Source organism: Aquarana catesbeiana, linkage group LG05, assembly GCF_042186555.1.
Source record: "Aquarana catesbeiana isolate 2022-GZ linkage group LG05, ASM4218655v1, whole genome shotgun sequence".
NCBI classification, from domain to species: Eukaryota; Metazoa; Chordata; class Amphibia; order Anura; family Ranidae; genus Aquarana; species Aquarana catesbeiana.
The window spans coordinates 113,345,819-113,361,055 of NC_133328.1; the positions used below are offsets into that span (position 1 = coordinate 113,345,819).

Genomic DNA, 15,237 nt, shown 5'->3' on the forward strand with positions numbered 1-15,237 from the left:
AGCCTTATCTAAACTAGAGGAATGGCCTATAACTAAGAGAGTCATTAAGACCAGGGGCTCGGGCAGCATTCAGCTTAAAGATCCACCTGGCCTCACGTTAAAACAACTTCTGATCGATACTCCCACCCCGTGGATCCTCCCTGACCCTTTCAAGGGCTGTAAAACAAACCATGGATGTATCATTTTTATGTTGGCGTGCAACATGTCTACCTATAGGTGTATATAAAAGATTGTTCCTTATATAGTAAATGTGGTCGTATACCCGTCTCCAGAAATTCCTGAAGGTTTTACCCATGTAAAACGAACCACATTTACAGAAAGCAATATACACAATACTCTTTGTCTGACAATCAGCGCAAAATCGCATACGATATGTCTTTACCATTAGGTAGAACATAAGACGAACCCTCCAACATCCAACTGCAGCATTCACAGTCGTTACATTTGAACATCCCTGGACTCTCATCTCTAGTATCTCCAAGGTCCTGGAAATGACTTCTAACTAGTCTATCCTTTAAAGAGAAACACTTCCTAAAGGTGATTTGTGGATAATCACTAATGTATTTTTTGAGAATACGACCCAGCAAAAGATGCCAGTGTTTTGTAACTACCTGTCTGACAGTGTCATGTTTGTTGGAATACGTTCTTATTATTCTGACATTTTCACTTTGTTTTTCTAGCTTCACTCCAAACAGTAATTCACGTCTGTCCTCCTTGAGAGCCTTCATAAAGGCCTTATTTAGGATGGTTTTACTATACCCACGCTCACTGAGTCTTGTTCTCAATAAATTGGATTCGGTCCTGAAGGACTCTTCTGTGGAGCAATTTTGACTTAGACACAAATATTGCGAGTAAGGTATGCTCCTAATCAATGGCTGGGGGTGAGAGCTGGCTGCATGAAGTAAAGTGTTGCCAGTCATTGCCTTTCTAAATAGTGAAGTATCAATAGTACCATCCTCACATTTAAGGATGATTAGGTCCAGAAATGCCAAGGAATTATAACTGTATTCCATGGTGAATTTGAGATTGAAACTATTGTCAGACAATTTGTTCATAAAAGCAAGCAGATCCTCAACACCTGCATTCCAGGCCATGAAGATATCATCGATATACCTGTGCAAGCATAAAATGCTGGCCAGATACATGGATAGGTCACTGTTAGAAAAGACCGTACGCTCCCACTCCCCCAGGTACAGGTTGGCGTACGATGGGGCACAACATGTCCCCATCGCCACCCCCTGCACCTGGAGGTAGTGGGAGCCATCAAACGTGAAGACATTCTTGGTGAGAATGTCATAGCAGCTGCACGATAAATGCATTATGGGGACCAGCAGCTGGATCACCCTCAGCAAGAAAGTTCTCAACCACAGAGATGCCTAGAGAATGAGGTATACTACAGTAAAGAGCCTCTACGTCTATAGAAACCAGGAGAGTGTTGACAGGGATCTTTTTGTCATACAAAATTCGCAATAAAGCTGTGGTATCTTGCAAGTAGGAAGGGAGAGAGGTTACATGAGTCGAAGGAAAGCATAAAACCAAACGACTCAATTTTTCACTTTTGGCTCCAATACCCGAAATTATGGGGCATCCTGGTGGTTTCAATAAATTCTTGTGCGTTTTAGGCAATGTGTAAAATGATGGGATTCTAGGATGGGTAGTACGCAGTGCTTCAAAGACCTCCTTATCAATAATCCCATTATTGTAGGCCTCAGTAATGACTACGTTGTAGTCGTTGTTAAAAGTTTGGATATTTTCCAAAGAGGTTAAACAGTACCACTCTTTATTTGACAAAATATTGAGACACATTTCTCGATATTTGTCAGTATCCATTACCACCACATTTCCGCCTTTATCGGCCATCTTGATGGTAATCTCCCTGTTTTGAAGTTGGATAATAGCCTGATGTTGTTGAAAAGAAATATTTTTGTATTTCTCAGACTTAAAATCAAGCTTTTAATATCCATTGTAACCTGCTGTAAAAATGTCCATACATTAGGGTTAGTTTGTAGGGAGGGAAAATTAGTAGATTTTTTCCAGAGTTTTGGTGCTTCCCTGGGGGTAACTGTTCGAGAAGAGACCCCCGTATGTAACAGGGGGCCATGCTCTACAGGACCACCCAAAGAGTCCTCACTCTCCTCTAATAAATCCATCAGGTCCTTCAAGCCCATAATGTCCCTGACTGTAAATCCCTTCCACTGTTCTATTTCCACCAATTCTTGTTTCCTCCTTTTCCTTTCATCATCGAACATATATTTGTAAGTGAGACATCTGGCAAATAAATTCAAGTCCTTAACCACATCAAAACTGTCAGTATTAACTGACGGACAAAAACTTAAACCGAGACAAAGTGCTTCTAACTCCTCCTGAGACAATGCTTTGCTTGACAAGTTTAAGACTTGTAGCTGGCCCTCTACCTGGTTCTGTACGCAAACTTTTCCAGATTTTGGGAGATGGCTTGTTTGTTGGGGGGATCCTGGGTTGAAGGAAACAAATGAAAATCCTTGTCTTTGGCAATTTTGGGGATTGTACCCACATTATGAGGGGTATTAGAAGGCATATGGGTGGATACTGGTGAAGGTATTGGTACCCTATTGCTCCCCATAAGTGTATCAAAACCCATTGCTCCTCTAGGGACTCCATCCCAGGAAGGTTCATCCCTTGGAATGGTTCCCATGGGCTGATCTGACTCATAGCTTCTATCATCAAGACGTTCTTTGCTCTTTTTGGCCTTACCACCTCTATTAGGACTCCCTCCCGTTGTATGTCTTTTCCTGGAGCCTTTTTGTCTCCCTCTTCCTTTGGGGGGCTGTGAAAATTGGGAGAAATATGAAGAATGTGAAATATTAGATGAATCAGAACCCGTTCCATCCTTTATATTTCCATTTTTATTTTGATTTTGACTCTTATTTTTCCTTGGATTTGTTTTTCCCTTTCCCCCCTCCCCCTCCTTGTTTAGACCACCTATATGCATATTTCCCATTGAAGGCCATTTTGTCCCTTTACATACGGGGGTCTCTTCTCGAACAGTTCCCCCCAGGGAAGCATCAAAACTCCGGAAAAAATTTACTAATTTTCCCTCCCTAAAAACTAACCCTAATGTATGGACATTTTTACAATGGATATTAAAAAGCTTGATTTTAAGTCTGAGAAAGACAAAAATATTTCTTTTCAACAACATCAGGCTATTATCCAACTACAAAACAACAGGGAGATTACCATCAAGATGGCCGATAAAGACGGAAACGTTGTAGTAATGGATAATGACAAATATCGAGAAATGTGTCTCGATATTTTGTCAAATAAAGAGTGGTACTGTTTAATCTCTTTGGAAAATATCCAAACTTTTGACAATGACTACGACGTAGTCATTACTGAGGTCTATAATAATGGGATTATTAATAAGGAGGTCTTTGAAGCATTGCGTACTACCCATCCTAGAATCCCATCATTTTACTCATTGTCTAAAACGCACAAGAATTTATTGAAACCACCAGGATGCCCCATAATTTTGGATATTGGAGCCAAAAGTGAAAAAGGGAGTCGTTTGGTTGATGCTTTCCTTCAACCTCATATAACCTCTCTCCCTTCCTACTGGCAGGATACCACAGCTTTATTGCAAATTTTGTATGACAAAAAGATCCCTGTCAACAGTCTCCTGGTTTCTATAGACGTAGAGGCTCTTTACTGTAGTATACCTCATTCTCTAGGCATCTCTGTGGTTGAGAATTTCCTTGCTGACGGTAATCTGGCTGCTGGTCCCCATAATGCATTTATCGTGCAGCTGCTACGACATGTTCTCAAAAAAGAATGTCTTCACGTTTGATGGCTCCCACTACCTCCAGTTGCAGGGGGTGGCGATGGGGACATGCTGTGCCCATCATATGCCAACCTGTACTTGGGGGAGTGGGAGCGTACGGTCTTTTCTAATAGTGACCTATAGATGTATCTGGCCAGCATTTTATGCTGGCACAGGTATATCGATGATATCTTCATGGTCTGGAATGCAGGTGTTGAGGATCTGCTTGCTTTTATGAACAAATTGTCTGACAATAGTTTAAATCTCAAATTCACCATGGAATACAGTTATAATTCCTTGGTGTTGCTGGACCTAACCATCCTTAAATGTGAGGATGGTACTATTGATACTTCACTATTTAGAAAGGCAAAGGCTGGCAACACTTTACTTCATGCAGCCAGCTCTCACCCCCAGCCATTGATTAGGAGCATACCTTACTCGCAATATTTGCGTCTAAGGCGAAATTGCTCCACAGAAGAGTCCTTCAGGACTGAATCCAATTTATTGAGAACAAGACTCAGTGAGCGTGGGTATAGTAAAACCATCCTAAAGAAGGCCTTTATGAAGGCTCTCAAGAAGGACAGATGTGAATTACTGTTTGGAGTGAAGCAAGAAAAACAAAGTGAAAACGTCAGAATAATAACAACGTATTCCAACAATCATGACACTGTCAGACAGGTAGTTGCGAAACACTGGCATCTTTTGCTGGGTGATCGTATTCTCAAAAAATACATTAGTGATTTCCACAAATCACCTTTAGGAAGTGTCTCTCTTTAAAGGATAGACTAGTTAGAAGTCATTTCCAGGACTTTGGAGATACTAGAGATGAGAGTCCAGGGATGGTTCAAATGTAACGACTGCGAATACTGCAGTTGGATGTTGGAGGGTTCGTACCTAATGGTGAGACATATCATATGCGATTTTGCGCTGATTGTCAAAGGGTATTGTGTATATTGCTTTCTGTAAATGTGGTTCATTTTACATCGGTAAAACCTTCAGGAATTTTTGGAGACGGGTATACGACCACATTTACTAGGAAAAATCTTTTATACACCTATAGGTAGACATGTTGCACTCCAACATAAAAATGATACATCCATGGTTTGTTTTACGGCCGTTGAAATGGTCAGGGAGGATCCACGGGGTGGGAGTATCAATCAGAAGTTGCTTTAACACAAGGCCAGGTGGATCTTTAAGCTGAATGCTACCCGAGCACCTGGTCTTAATGACTCTCTTAGTTATAGGCCCTTACTCTAGTTTAGATATGGCTACCCCATGTTACAATGTAATTTCATCCTTGCCTCACACGGATGGACTCTATATTCCCTTCCCTTCTTTGTCCTTCCCTTCTCCTTCCTCTTTTTTCCTCTCCCCCCCTCCCCCTCCTCCCCCCTTTTTTCCTTCCCTTCTTATTTGCTTCCCTTGTCAGGTTGTGCCTTCAGATGCAATAACCATTGTGAGTGAATTATAGATGTATATGCTCTTAGGAATGATTTGGGAGAGTTGGTTTGAAGATATAATTTAATTAATACCATATAATAATATTAATTACGACCATTGATTTTTTTTATAATTTCTTGTGCATTTTCTTTTTCATGGAGCTACTCTGGGGACTCGATCTGTGTGTGGAGATGGGTGCGCTGGACCTGTACCCTGTGGGGACTTTAGAGGGGACTCCTTCTGGCATGGTTGGCGGTGGAGCTGATGGTGGTGGTGTCCAGGGGTTTCCCCCTCTCCCTTTTTCTTCCTTTTTTATTTTGTTTTTCAGGTATCTCCTGGGCTTACTTTGTTCATAGTATCTTAATAGCTGGGACATTCCTGTATAGGGCCTGTAGGTGGCGCTGGCTGTTTGCGGTTTATGCCCTCAGCTGTTTGTCTCTCCGCCGCGGTGATTCCCATTCCATCTGCGCACTTTCATTTTCTCCTGTTTCCATTATGGGGCTTTGCGATGGCATGTGACGTTATTCCGACCTACGCACGCCTGTGCTGGCCGCCCCATCCTTTCTAGCTGTCACAGCTGATCTCCATTGGGACAATTATGGTGCAACCCTAATTTTGGCGCTACACTACAGTACATAGTCAGCCTCTCAGTTGGCTTCTGGTGAGCGGTGTGTTAGGTGGAGTGGACCTCTGCTAATGATAGGTGCTCGCCTGATTTTTCAACTGATATATCTTTATTTCATGGATTTCTTATTCCATTTAAGTGTTGTTTGGTATTGCTATTGGCTGCTATTTTTAATATTAATATGCATATATACATCTGTTATGGCCTTTTTCTTTCCTTTCTTTTCTTCAGTGGCGCTGGTTAACAGACATCCTTCCATTTAGAATCTCCAATAGGAAACTTTTTGGATGACACCTTTGGTTTGAATATTCCCCTTTTTGGGGCTTATTGAAGGATAGATTTTTTTTCCCCTTCCTGTCCATCAGAATGGAAGGTTTGGACAGGTTGTGATTCTTCTAGGTAATTTTGAATAGTATTATACACTATACTTGCCCACTAGGTATTGCTTGTTTTATTTTCATGAATGTGTCCTATCGGATGAATATATGATTTTGATTGTCTTTTCGGTTATTGTTGGTTATTTATTCCCAATATTGACATGGTTCCAGGTCCAGCGTCTCCGTACTTCTATACTCCCTCCTGCCCATCCACTTTTTGGGCGTGTGTGGGGGGGCACACCGCCTCTGCTCCTCAGTTTTAGCTGTCTGGTTTTGAGATGCATAAGTCTACATATTTTGGATCATTAAGCAATGTGTCATATATATATATTTATGTTATGCAGTAGTGGACTTGCCTGTATTTTTATATGTAACTCTCCCTTTTTTCTAATTAAAGGCTTGGTTACATGCTCAAGATGGTTCTGAAGAAGCTAATTTGCGAAACGCATCAACCATCTTGTTCTTATTAACTATGCCGTTGAACCTTTATACAGCATTCTAATGTTTTTATAGTGTATATACGTATGAATTTTTGTAATAGATTTCTAATAATAATATATGTTTGGATTCCTCTGTGGTACTGCGATAATCCGTCATGCTGTTCTGGTTTCTGGATATTGATGACTACATAACAACCTCAGAAATGCCCTCACTACCCTTGGAAGCTCTGGAGGACCTGGACTCCCCGATCACTTTAGAGGAACTTCAGCTCGCTATTGAGACCATGAAACCAGGCAAAGCCCCCGGGCCCAGATGGCTACACCGTCCAATATTACAAAACTCTCCTCCCGATTATATACCTTAAAAGCCCACATTAGAAGAAGAAGGAAGAAGGAAAAGATCCGGGGTCCTGCGGGAGCTATTGACATATCTCTCTATTAAATACTGACCTAAAGCTGTTCACCAAAATATTAGCTTCCCGTTTAGCGCAACATCTCCAATCCCTATCACATCTAGACCAGGTAGGCTTTATCCCTACAAGGGAGGCGAGGGACAACACCATTAAGGTGCTGAACCTCGTCCACATAGTAAACATTAGCCGTACCCCATGTGTCTTTGTTAGTACAGATGCCGAAAAAGCATGTGACAGAGTGAACTGGAACTTTATGTTCTCTGTCCTCTGCCACATTGGAGTGGGAGAGTGGTTGCTGAATTGGATAGGTAGAATCTACTCTAACCCTACAGCTCAGGTGAAAGTGAACGGACTGCTATCCGATCCTTTCCCTATTGTAAAAGGCACGAGACAGGGATGCCCACTATCCCCCCTCCTTTTTGCCCTCTCCCTGGAACCATTTTTATGTAAAATAAGATTGAATCCCAACATACAAGGACTCCTAGTTGGAGACTCCCAGTCTAAAGTCTCTGCATATGCAGACGATCTACTCTTCTCCCTGAGGAACCCAATAACCTCCTTACCGAACCTAATGAAGGAATTCGACACATATGGAGCCATTTCAAACCTAAAAATAAACTTCACTAAATCAGAGGGTGTAGCTGTCCCTCTCCACTCTATATCAACCATCCAGTCAAACTTCCACTTTAGGTGGACGAATTAAGCCCTCAAATACCTAGGGACACTTATCCCATCAGACATATCACGCACATTTGCTCTTAACTTCCCCCCACTACTGACAAAGACCCGAAACTTGCTAGACACCTGGCACAAAGGATTACACTCTTAGTTCGGCAGATGCAACCTGATAAAAATGTGTATCCTTCCCAAATTCCTCTACCTGTTCCAAGCCCTTCCCATTCAGATGCCTACATCTTTCCTCAAACAAGTACAAGCCCTCTTCACTGACTTCATCTGGGCCCAAAAAAACCTAGATTGAACAAAATCCAAATGTCACTACCCAAACAGAATGGAGGCCTAGCGGTACCAGAAATCCGATGATACTACCAGGCTACTCACTTAGGCAGAGTCTTAGACTGGAGACGAAACGGAACACATAAGCTTTGGACATATATAGAACAATCTCAAACCACTATCCTCTAAAAAGTGTACTCTGGTGTTACAAATCCTTGCCCCTGAGATCAAAATCCCACCCATTGATCGGGACTATGTTAAAACAGAGCTCTCACGTAGCCACACAAACACTGTTGCCGTCAAAGACTTCACCACTTTTTCCGATTCTCGGACATCCAAACTTCACACCTGGTCTGCACCAGACGGAATACTCAAGTTTGAGGGACCTGGGATGGGAACAGGCCTCCAAGTTTGTGACGGTGGGTCACTGGACGACCCTTGTGGAATTGACCGACGCGTCGGGTAGCTACCACCTTCCCTTTTGGAAGGCGGCACAATTACACCACTTCCTACAATCTATCCCTGACCCACAAGCCTTCTCCCGCCCACTGACGACTTTTGAGGAACACTGCGCGGGGACCGGCCAATATCACAGACTCTCTCACAAATGTACTCTCTTTTAAACTCGCCCCCTAAGCAATCAAGCCTACAGTGCTTGGAAAGATGGGAGGCTGACCTCAACCGGAATTTCTCAGAAACACAGAAACATCGTATCATTACCTTTGCCATCAAATCCTCCTTATGCACCAAAATGCAGGAAACAAATTTTAAAATCTTCGCCAGATGGTACCCCACACCCACCAGGTTACATAAATGCTTCCCTACTTCCTCGGACCGCTGTTGGCGGTGCGGAGAAGACGAAGGTTCATTGTTATATATTTTCTGGTCCTGCCCAAGATTGACGAATTTCTGGACAGAAGTTCGACGTATTACACAAACATTCACAGAATATGAAATATTGGAAGACGCGTCTTTCTTTCTACTACACTTATCGAAGATCCCAATCAAATCCTACAAAAAATCATTGTTACGTCACTTATTAAACGCAGCCAAGACCCCTTTACTGGAAGCAGCAGTGTCCCCCATCTGTTGGGTGCTGGCTGAGAAAAGTAGAAGAAACAAAAAAAATGGAAGATCTGATCCTTACCGCGCAACACAAGCAAGAGAAATACACAAGGACCTGGAGTCCTTGGAATATTTTAATTTACTCTGATGAAGGGACATCCCTACTAGGGACATAACATAACATTCCTTTAGCCTAGAGTGGTGTCGTCCACTCCCTGCCTCGCCCTGTCTCCACCCCCCTCCCTTCTCCTTCTCTCCTCCCTCCCGCCCCCTTCTTTTCCCTTACTACCCCACTTCCTACTACTCTAATACTGTCAATAAAACAAAAATGAACACGGAGAGGATTTTGTCACTTTTTGAAATTTTATTCAAAATACTTGATAAGAATATACAGTGCATGACTTGTAGACTTTCTTTTCCATGTATGATCTTGTACAGATGTATGTCATAATGACAGTTGCAATGTCCCCAAACTTTCTGTACTCATTTCTCGATGACATGTACATCTATGTTGTGATGGTGGAATTCCTCCATATGTGTTTTCTTAGTAAAAAATTCATATTTAAAAAAAGAAAACAATGGGTGGCTTCCTTTCATGCCAACCATTGTATACAATTATGTTGCTAGCTGTGATTGGTGACAGTGATCACATGGTACAGACAGGGCCAATCACTGCCCATCTGATTAGCATTGGCCAATCACAGCTAATCACAACAAAAGACACTGAATGAATCAGTTTAATTCATTAAAAAAAAAAAAGTTTGATCTTTTTTGGTTAGTAAGCAAAAAATAAAATACCCAATGTTGATTTAATACCACCAAAAGAAAGATTTGTGTGCAAAAAATAATACAGATTTCTTATGGGTACAGTGTTGCACTGAAAGATGAAAATTGGTCAGGGCAGGAAGGGGGTAAAAGTGCCCTGTATTTAAGCGGTTAAACATGGCGTCAGGGTTAGTGATCAGGAGGAGGAGGAATAGTACCCCATCATTGGTATCGGTGAAAGTAATAGTACCCTATTGTTGGTGTCAGTGGGAGGAATAGTGCCTTATATCACTGGGAGGAATAGTACCCCAAAGGCCAGATAAAGGCTAGCAAAGGGCCATATTTGGCCCTTGGGCCGTAGTTTGGAGACCACTGCTTAAAAACAATTGTAGACTAGGCAGGCAGGAGTTCCAGATTAGTCCAGTAGATGCAGAACGTGGTTATCTAGATGTAGGTCTAAGAATTATTTCCATTAATAAATGTGTATGTATGGCCAAAATGTGTTATCTTTAGTGTTGGATAGAGTGGTGAAGAGTTAGAACCCCGATCAGGTCTATATTGCTGTATGTATTCCCACCAGGTGGATTCCCATTCTATATTTGTTCTGGTGACCATTGTCATGAGGACAAGAAGTGATGAGAAATTCAAAATTATGAAGCTGCCATTTGAATAAGAGGTCAGGTTAAACCTTGCAATGGCAACACCTGTTCCGATGCCAACTGTCTCCGAGAGGCATTCTCCTCAGTTATTAGATATTTCTTCCAACTTCATGTTGTGTCTCTGAGACAAAGTGATGGAGAATCTTTCAAATAGGGCACTACCAGTAAAAAATAAACCCTTTCCCACACTATAAAAACAAAACAAAAGAAAGTTTTTGCATACATATCCTTATTTCAGATGGCGTTGGCTCTGTGTTCATACCCAGAATATTATCTGAAGAGAACTTGGAAACTATACACTGCTGGACTCCTCAAAAATGCTTCCAGGACAGCTTTGTTAAACAACACTCGCCTAGTGATATGACATACAGTATATTTCATATGAAGCCTTTCATTTAAAAAACAGCAGGGCAGCGGCCAAACCCGGCTCATATTAGATAATAAAATCTGATTATCATAAATCTGCAGGAAACAGAACTGATATAAATCCTTTTAATGCCAAAGACCAGATCTGACATTTAGGATTATTAATCTATAAACACTGCATAAATTCCACTTTATCTGGGAAATTATTTCTTCTCTTGGAGAAAATACTCTTACTTTCTGTTATAATATGAAACACGGATTGTGTTGAATTCATCACATTCCTTTGACATTGAGAGGATATCTATAACTGGACTTTTGGCCATGCTTTAAGCATCTTATTTAAACAATATGAAATGTTATAATTCAGCCAGGAGATTGCAATCCGTCTGCCTGAAGATGTGCTACATTTGTTTTAAATTTAAGCACAATGATGGGGGAGGTGGTAATGGTTGTGCTCTGGATACCTTCTTGTTGGATATATAATTTTAAAGTGACGCTGCTGAATTTATGCACTAGTTCTAACGTATTTTTAATGACAATTTTTTTTTTTTTTTGTTATGATCCACAGTGGTGCAAAAATCCTATATCAAAAAAATCTGTAGGTGTACAAAAAATGCGCATGTGAACACACACAAGGCTACTGAACGGGACATAAGTTTAACATGGTCTGCCTAGCCAGAAGGCCTGGCAGACCCCGTTCTTCTAGGACAGCCGAAGCATCCCCAAACACTAAGTCAGGGGAGCCCTCCCGAAAAGAGACCCCCCCAGAGGCAGGGGAGGAAGGAACCAGAAGGCCACACATCCTCCCCCTAGATGTCATGGTAATCCTGAGTACTCACACTCTTCATCCTGTGAAAAACACACATAAAAGTCAAAGGTGACAAACATCGTAGAAAAATAAATAGTAAAGATGAAAAAAGGGGGCGTGCCCAAATTGTGCATTGGCTTAGGCCCTGAGGCCTGGTAAGCAAAAATTGCCCCTGGTCTTAGCCAAAAGGCCAGGCCCTAAAAGACGCAGTGCAGAAAAAGCTTTGGTAACTGTGACCGTGAGTTCTTTTCACACAGTGCGGTCCCACACCCAAGTGTTACTAAGAGCTCCCCTAGGGTAACCACTCCAAGGGGGCACAGACACCACGTATCCTCTGCCTTCCCAGCCCATGGCCAGACAAGGTAGACTGCTCAAACCAGGAGGTAATAGACCCTTCCACCTTTCTCGGGGATTGCTTACACCCGGCCCCCAATTACGTTCAGGCGCTCCGGTTTCAGTTCCTGCCAATACTAACCTTCCAGGTCCCCATTACTCCAGCAGATTTGCATAGCCACCACCCCAACTTTGGTTAGGTCAGGATAGTAGCACAGCGCCTCCACCGGATCACTGATAAGAACAGATACAACACTTGATCTTAGCCAAAAGGCCAAGAAGTGATATGACAATGCCGAGACTGATCACGTGGTAATCGTAAAATCAATACCTCCCAATCACTTATTTGAAAATGTCTGAATTTGCTTTGGAATGGCCTAACCCAGGGATAGGCAACCTTAAAGAGGTGGAGATCTACCTGAACAACACAGGAGAAGTCAAAGATCACCGGGCACAGTGTCCCCTCCTCACACCTGATTTTACCCTCTAATTGCCGTATTACTGTGTTGCAAACTTGTGCATTGCACCCCAATCATGGGTTTAAATCAGGTGGTGAGGAGGCAACATATCGCCTCTTCATCACCTGTCAGTCATCACCCCTACCTATGTGGCTAAAAGTTGGACATCCCCATAAATGTTTGAGTTTAGGTGTTTTCGTGAAGGATACTGCTAATGCTACAGTATGTTAAGACATTTTGGAAAATTGTGCGCCTCCAACCTTGTTGCTACAGCTTGAGGAAGGTCCTTTTTTGTTTTTGCATGACTATGCCCCTAAGCACAAAGCAGCTCGATAAAGACATAATTTGACGAGTTTGGTGGTAGAGCACAGGTGTCAAACTGGCAGCCATCCAGCTGTTGTGGAACTACAAATTCCATGAGGCATTGCAAGGCAGACAGTTACAAGCATAACTCCCACAGTAAGAGGCATGATGAGACTTGTAGTTCCACAACAGATGGAGGGCCGCCAGTTTGACAACCTTGGTGTAGAGGAACTTGATTGGGCCGCACAGAGCCAGGACCTTAAAATAGTATTAAGCCCCAAAACAAAATTTTAACATATTGCAGCTTATTAATGTGGTGGCTGCAATCTTTGTCTTGTCTTTTGTTTAACATGTCATACTTACCTGCTCTGTGCAGTGGTTTTGCACAGAGCAGATCAGATCCTCCTCTTCATGGGTCCCTCATCGGCACTCCTGGCTCCTCCTTCCTTCTGAGTACCCCAGCCAAGCCACTGCTGTGTGTGTCCATTCACAGAGCTGCAACTCAGCCCGCCCCTCTCTCTCCTCATTGGCTCATTGACCTTGATGGACAGTAGCAGAAGCAAATGGTACCCGCTGCTGTGTCTCAGCCAATCAGGAGGGCGAATCCCTGACTGCAAGGCCCTGGTGCAACATCGCTGGATTGAGATGGGACTCAGGTATGCATTAGGGGGGCTGCTGCACACAGAAAAAAATGAAAATACAAACAAATAAAATGCATTAAAATAAAAAAGCCTTCTGCCTTTGGGTCAGGAGGTCTGCTATTTTTCAGGTTCCTTTAACAGACCAAATTGTCAAGCAAAAGTGGCAGTTAGAGTGTTGTGACAAGCCATTTAACACTAACAGAAGTGCTTACAATGGTGAGCTTTTATTTATATATCAAAAACCTTTATCCCAAAAGCAAAAAAAACAAACAGTTGCTGTAAATGCTTAAAATATGCAAGCTGAACTTTAGTTGACTTTAATTTGTTAGTCTAGTTTACCTAAATTTGCTTGTGCATTTGTCACAAACTTCTCCTCAGACAGGCAGTGCTGCTGTCCAAAGGTGTCTCTGTTGCTCCTTTAGTGGATTGGAGGCACCCTAAGACACTCTCACCAGGTGAAAATGAAGGAAAAAGTGAAAACAAAATTTTAGTCACCACATTAAAGGTGTTACTAAATCCTGGACCCTGCATTCACTATATCTGGTCTCCCACAGTACATGGAAATGCAATTATTTTAGTAAATATAAACTGCTAAATACCTTTTCCCATCAGCAGTATACAGCAGTCTTGTGACTTCTGTCAGTGTCCAGCCAAGCATTGGTTAAAGCTTCTAGGAGGAGTTTTCTGACTATCCTATGAGACTGAAAGACCCCTGACCCTATGTCAGGACAGTGCTGATTGTCCCTGTGCTGATCACATGCATCCCTCCAAGAAGAAAAAAAAACCTCTCTAACAATATACACTAAACTGAGCATGTGTAGCCTGACTCCATAGGCTCTGTGTTATCAGGAAATTATTAAGGGCAGTAGAAATAGGGAAGGATCAGAGAAGACAGGATCAAAACAGTCTTTTTACGCAATGCAGAGGATTAACCCCTTAAAAGGACATTTTGTTTTTGAGTTTAATACCACTGTAAGCCTACTGAACTCTTTTGGGATGAATTGGACAGTTGATTGTGAGCCAGGGCTTCTCAGCGAATATCAAAATTTTGAGGAAAGCCTTCCAGTAGAGTGGAGGTTGGTATAACTGCAAGATGGTCAACGTAATATTAATGCCCATAGTTTTGGAATGGGACCTCCGGCAAACATGTATGAAGGTGATAATCAGGTGTCCACAATCCTTTGGCTATATAAAGCACATATTGGATATTTGTGGGCATTGTGTGTCCCAAAAAGTATAGATGAGTACAGAAATTTTTGGTAGCTCACGACCACAGCAATATCAGTTGTAAGGAGCAGCAGGACATTTGAGAGTGGTGTCATCTATGACAGCGCAGCAACACTTGGATAAAAAACGAAATACCCTGGCAGGTAGAAAGATTTTTAGTTTTTACAGCTTTCCTTTTAATCTTAAGCTATACCAAAAACCAGTGTTTGAATATATAGCTCAGAACTGCTCCTGTTCAGGTCTGGCTGAAGTCAATGAACTCCTCTAGAAGCAGACATAATTTGTCCCCAGGCCACATATATGTCTGGCAATGCAAGACCTGCTTAAGTGACATGGCTGTCCTGCAACTAATAAGCACCCTGGGGGTCAGATGGTTGCTTCCACTGAAGGTTCATACCTTTGCCTCAGGCAGGTCAGAAGTGACATGACAGACTGGAAACCCAAAGTCCAACAGTGTTTCCGTGCAGTATATCATATGAATAATGTGTTTCTTTGCTATTGGTTTTGTAAATCATGTTCTACAAGATTCAGTGTGATCAACATAATGGGGTTGATTTACTAAAACTG

General features: G+C 42.2%; 1 pseudogene; it reads right to left on the reverse strand.

The window, feature by feature from the left end:
* Positions 1–12,236: 12,236 nt before the first annotated feature.
* LOC141146446 (U2 spliceosomal RNA) lies at positions 12,237–12,327 on the reverse strand (annotated as a pseudogene).
* Between the last annotated feature and the right edge of the window lie 2,910 nt (positions 12,328–15,237).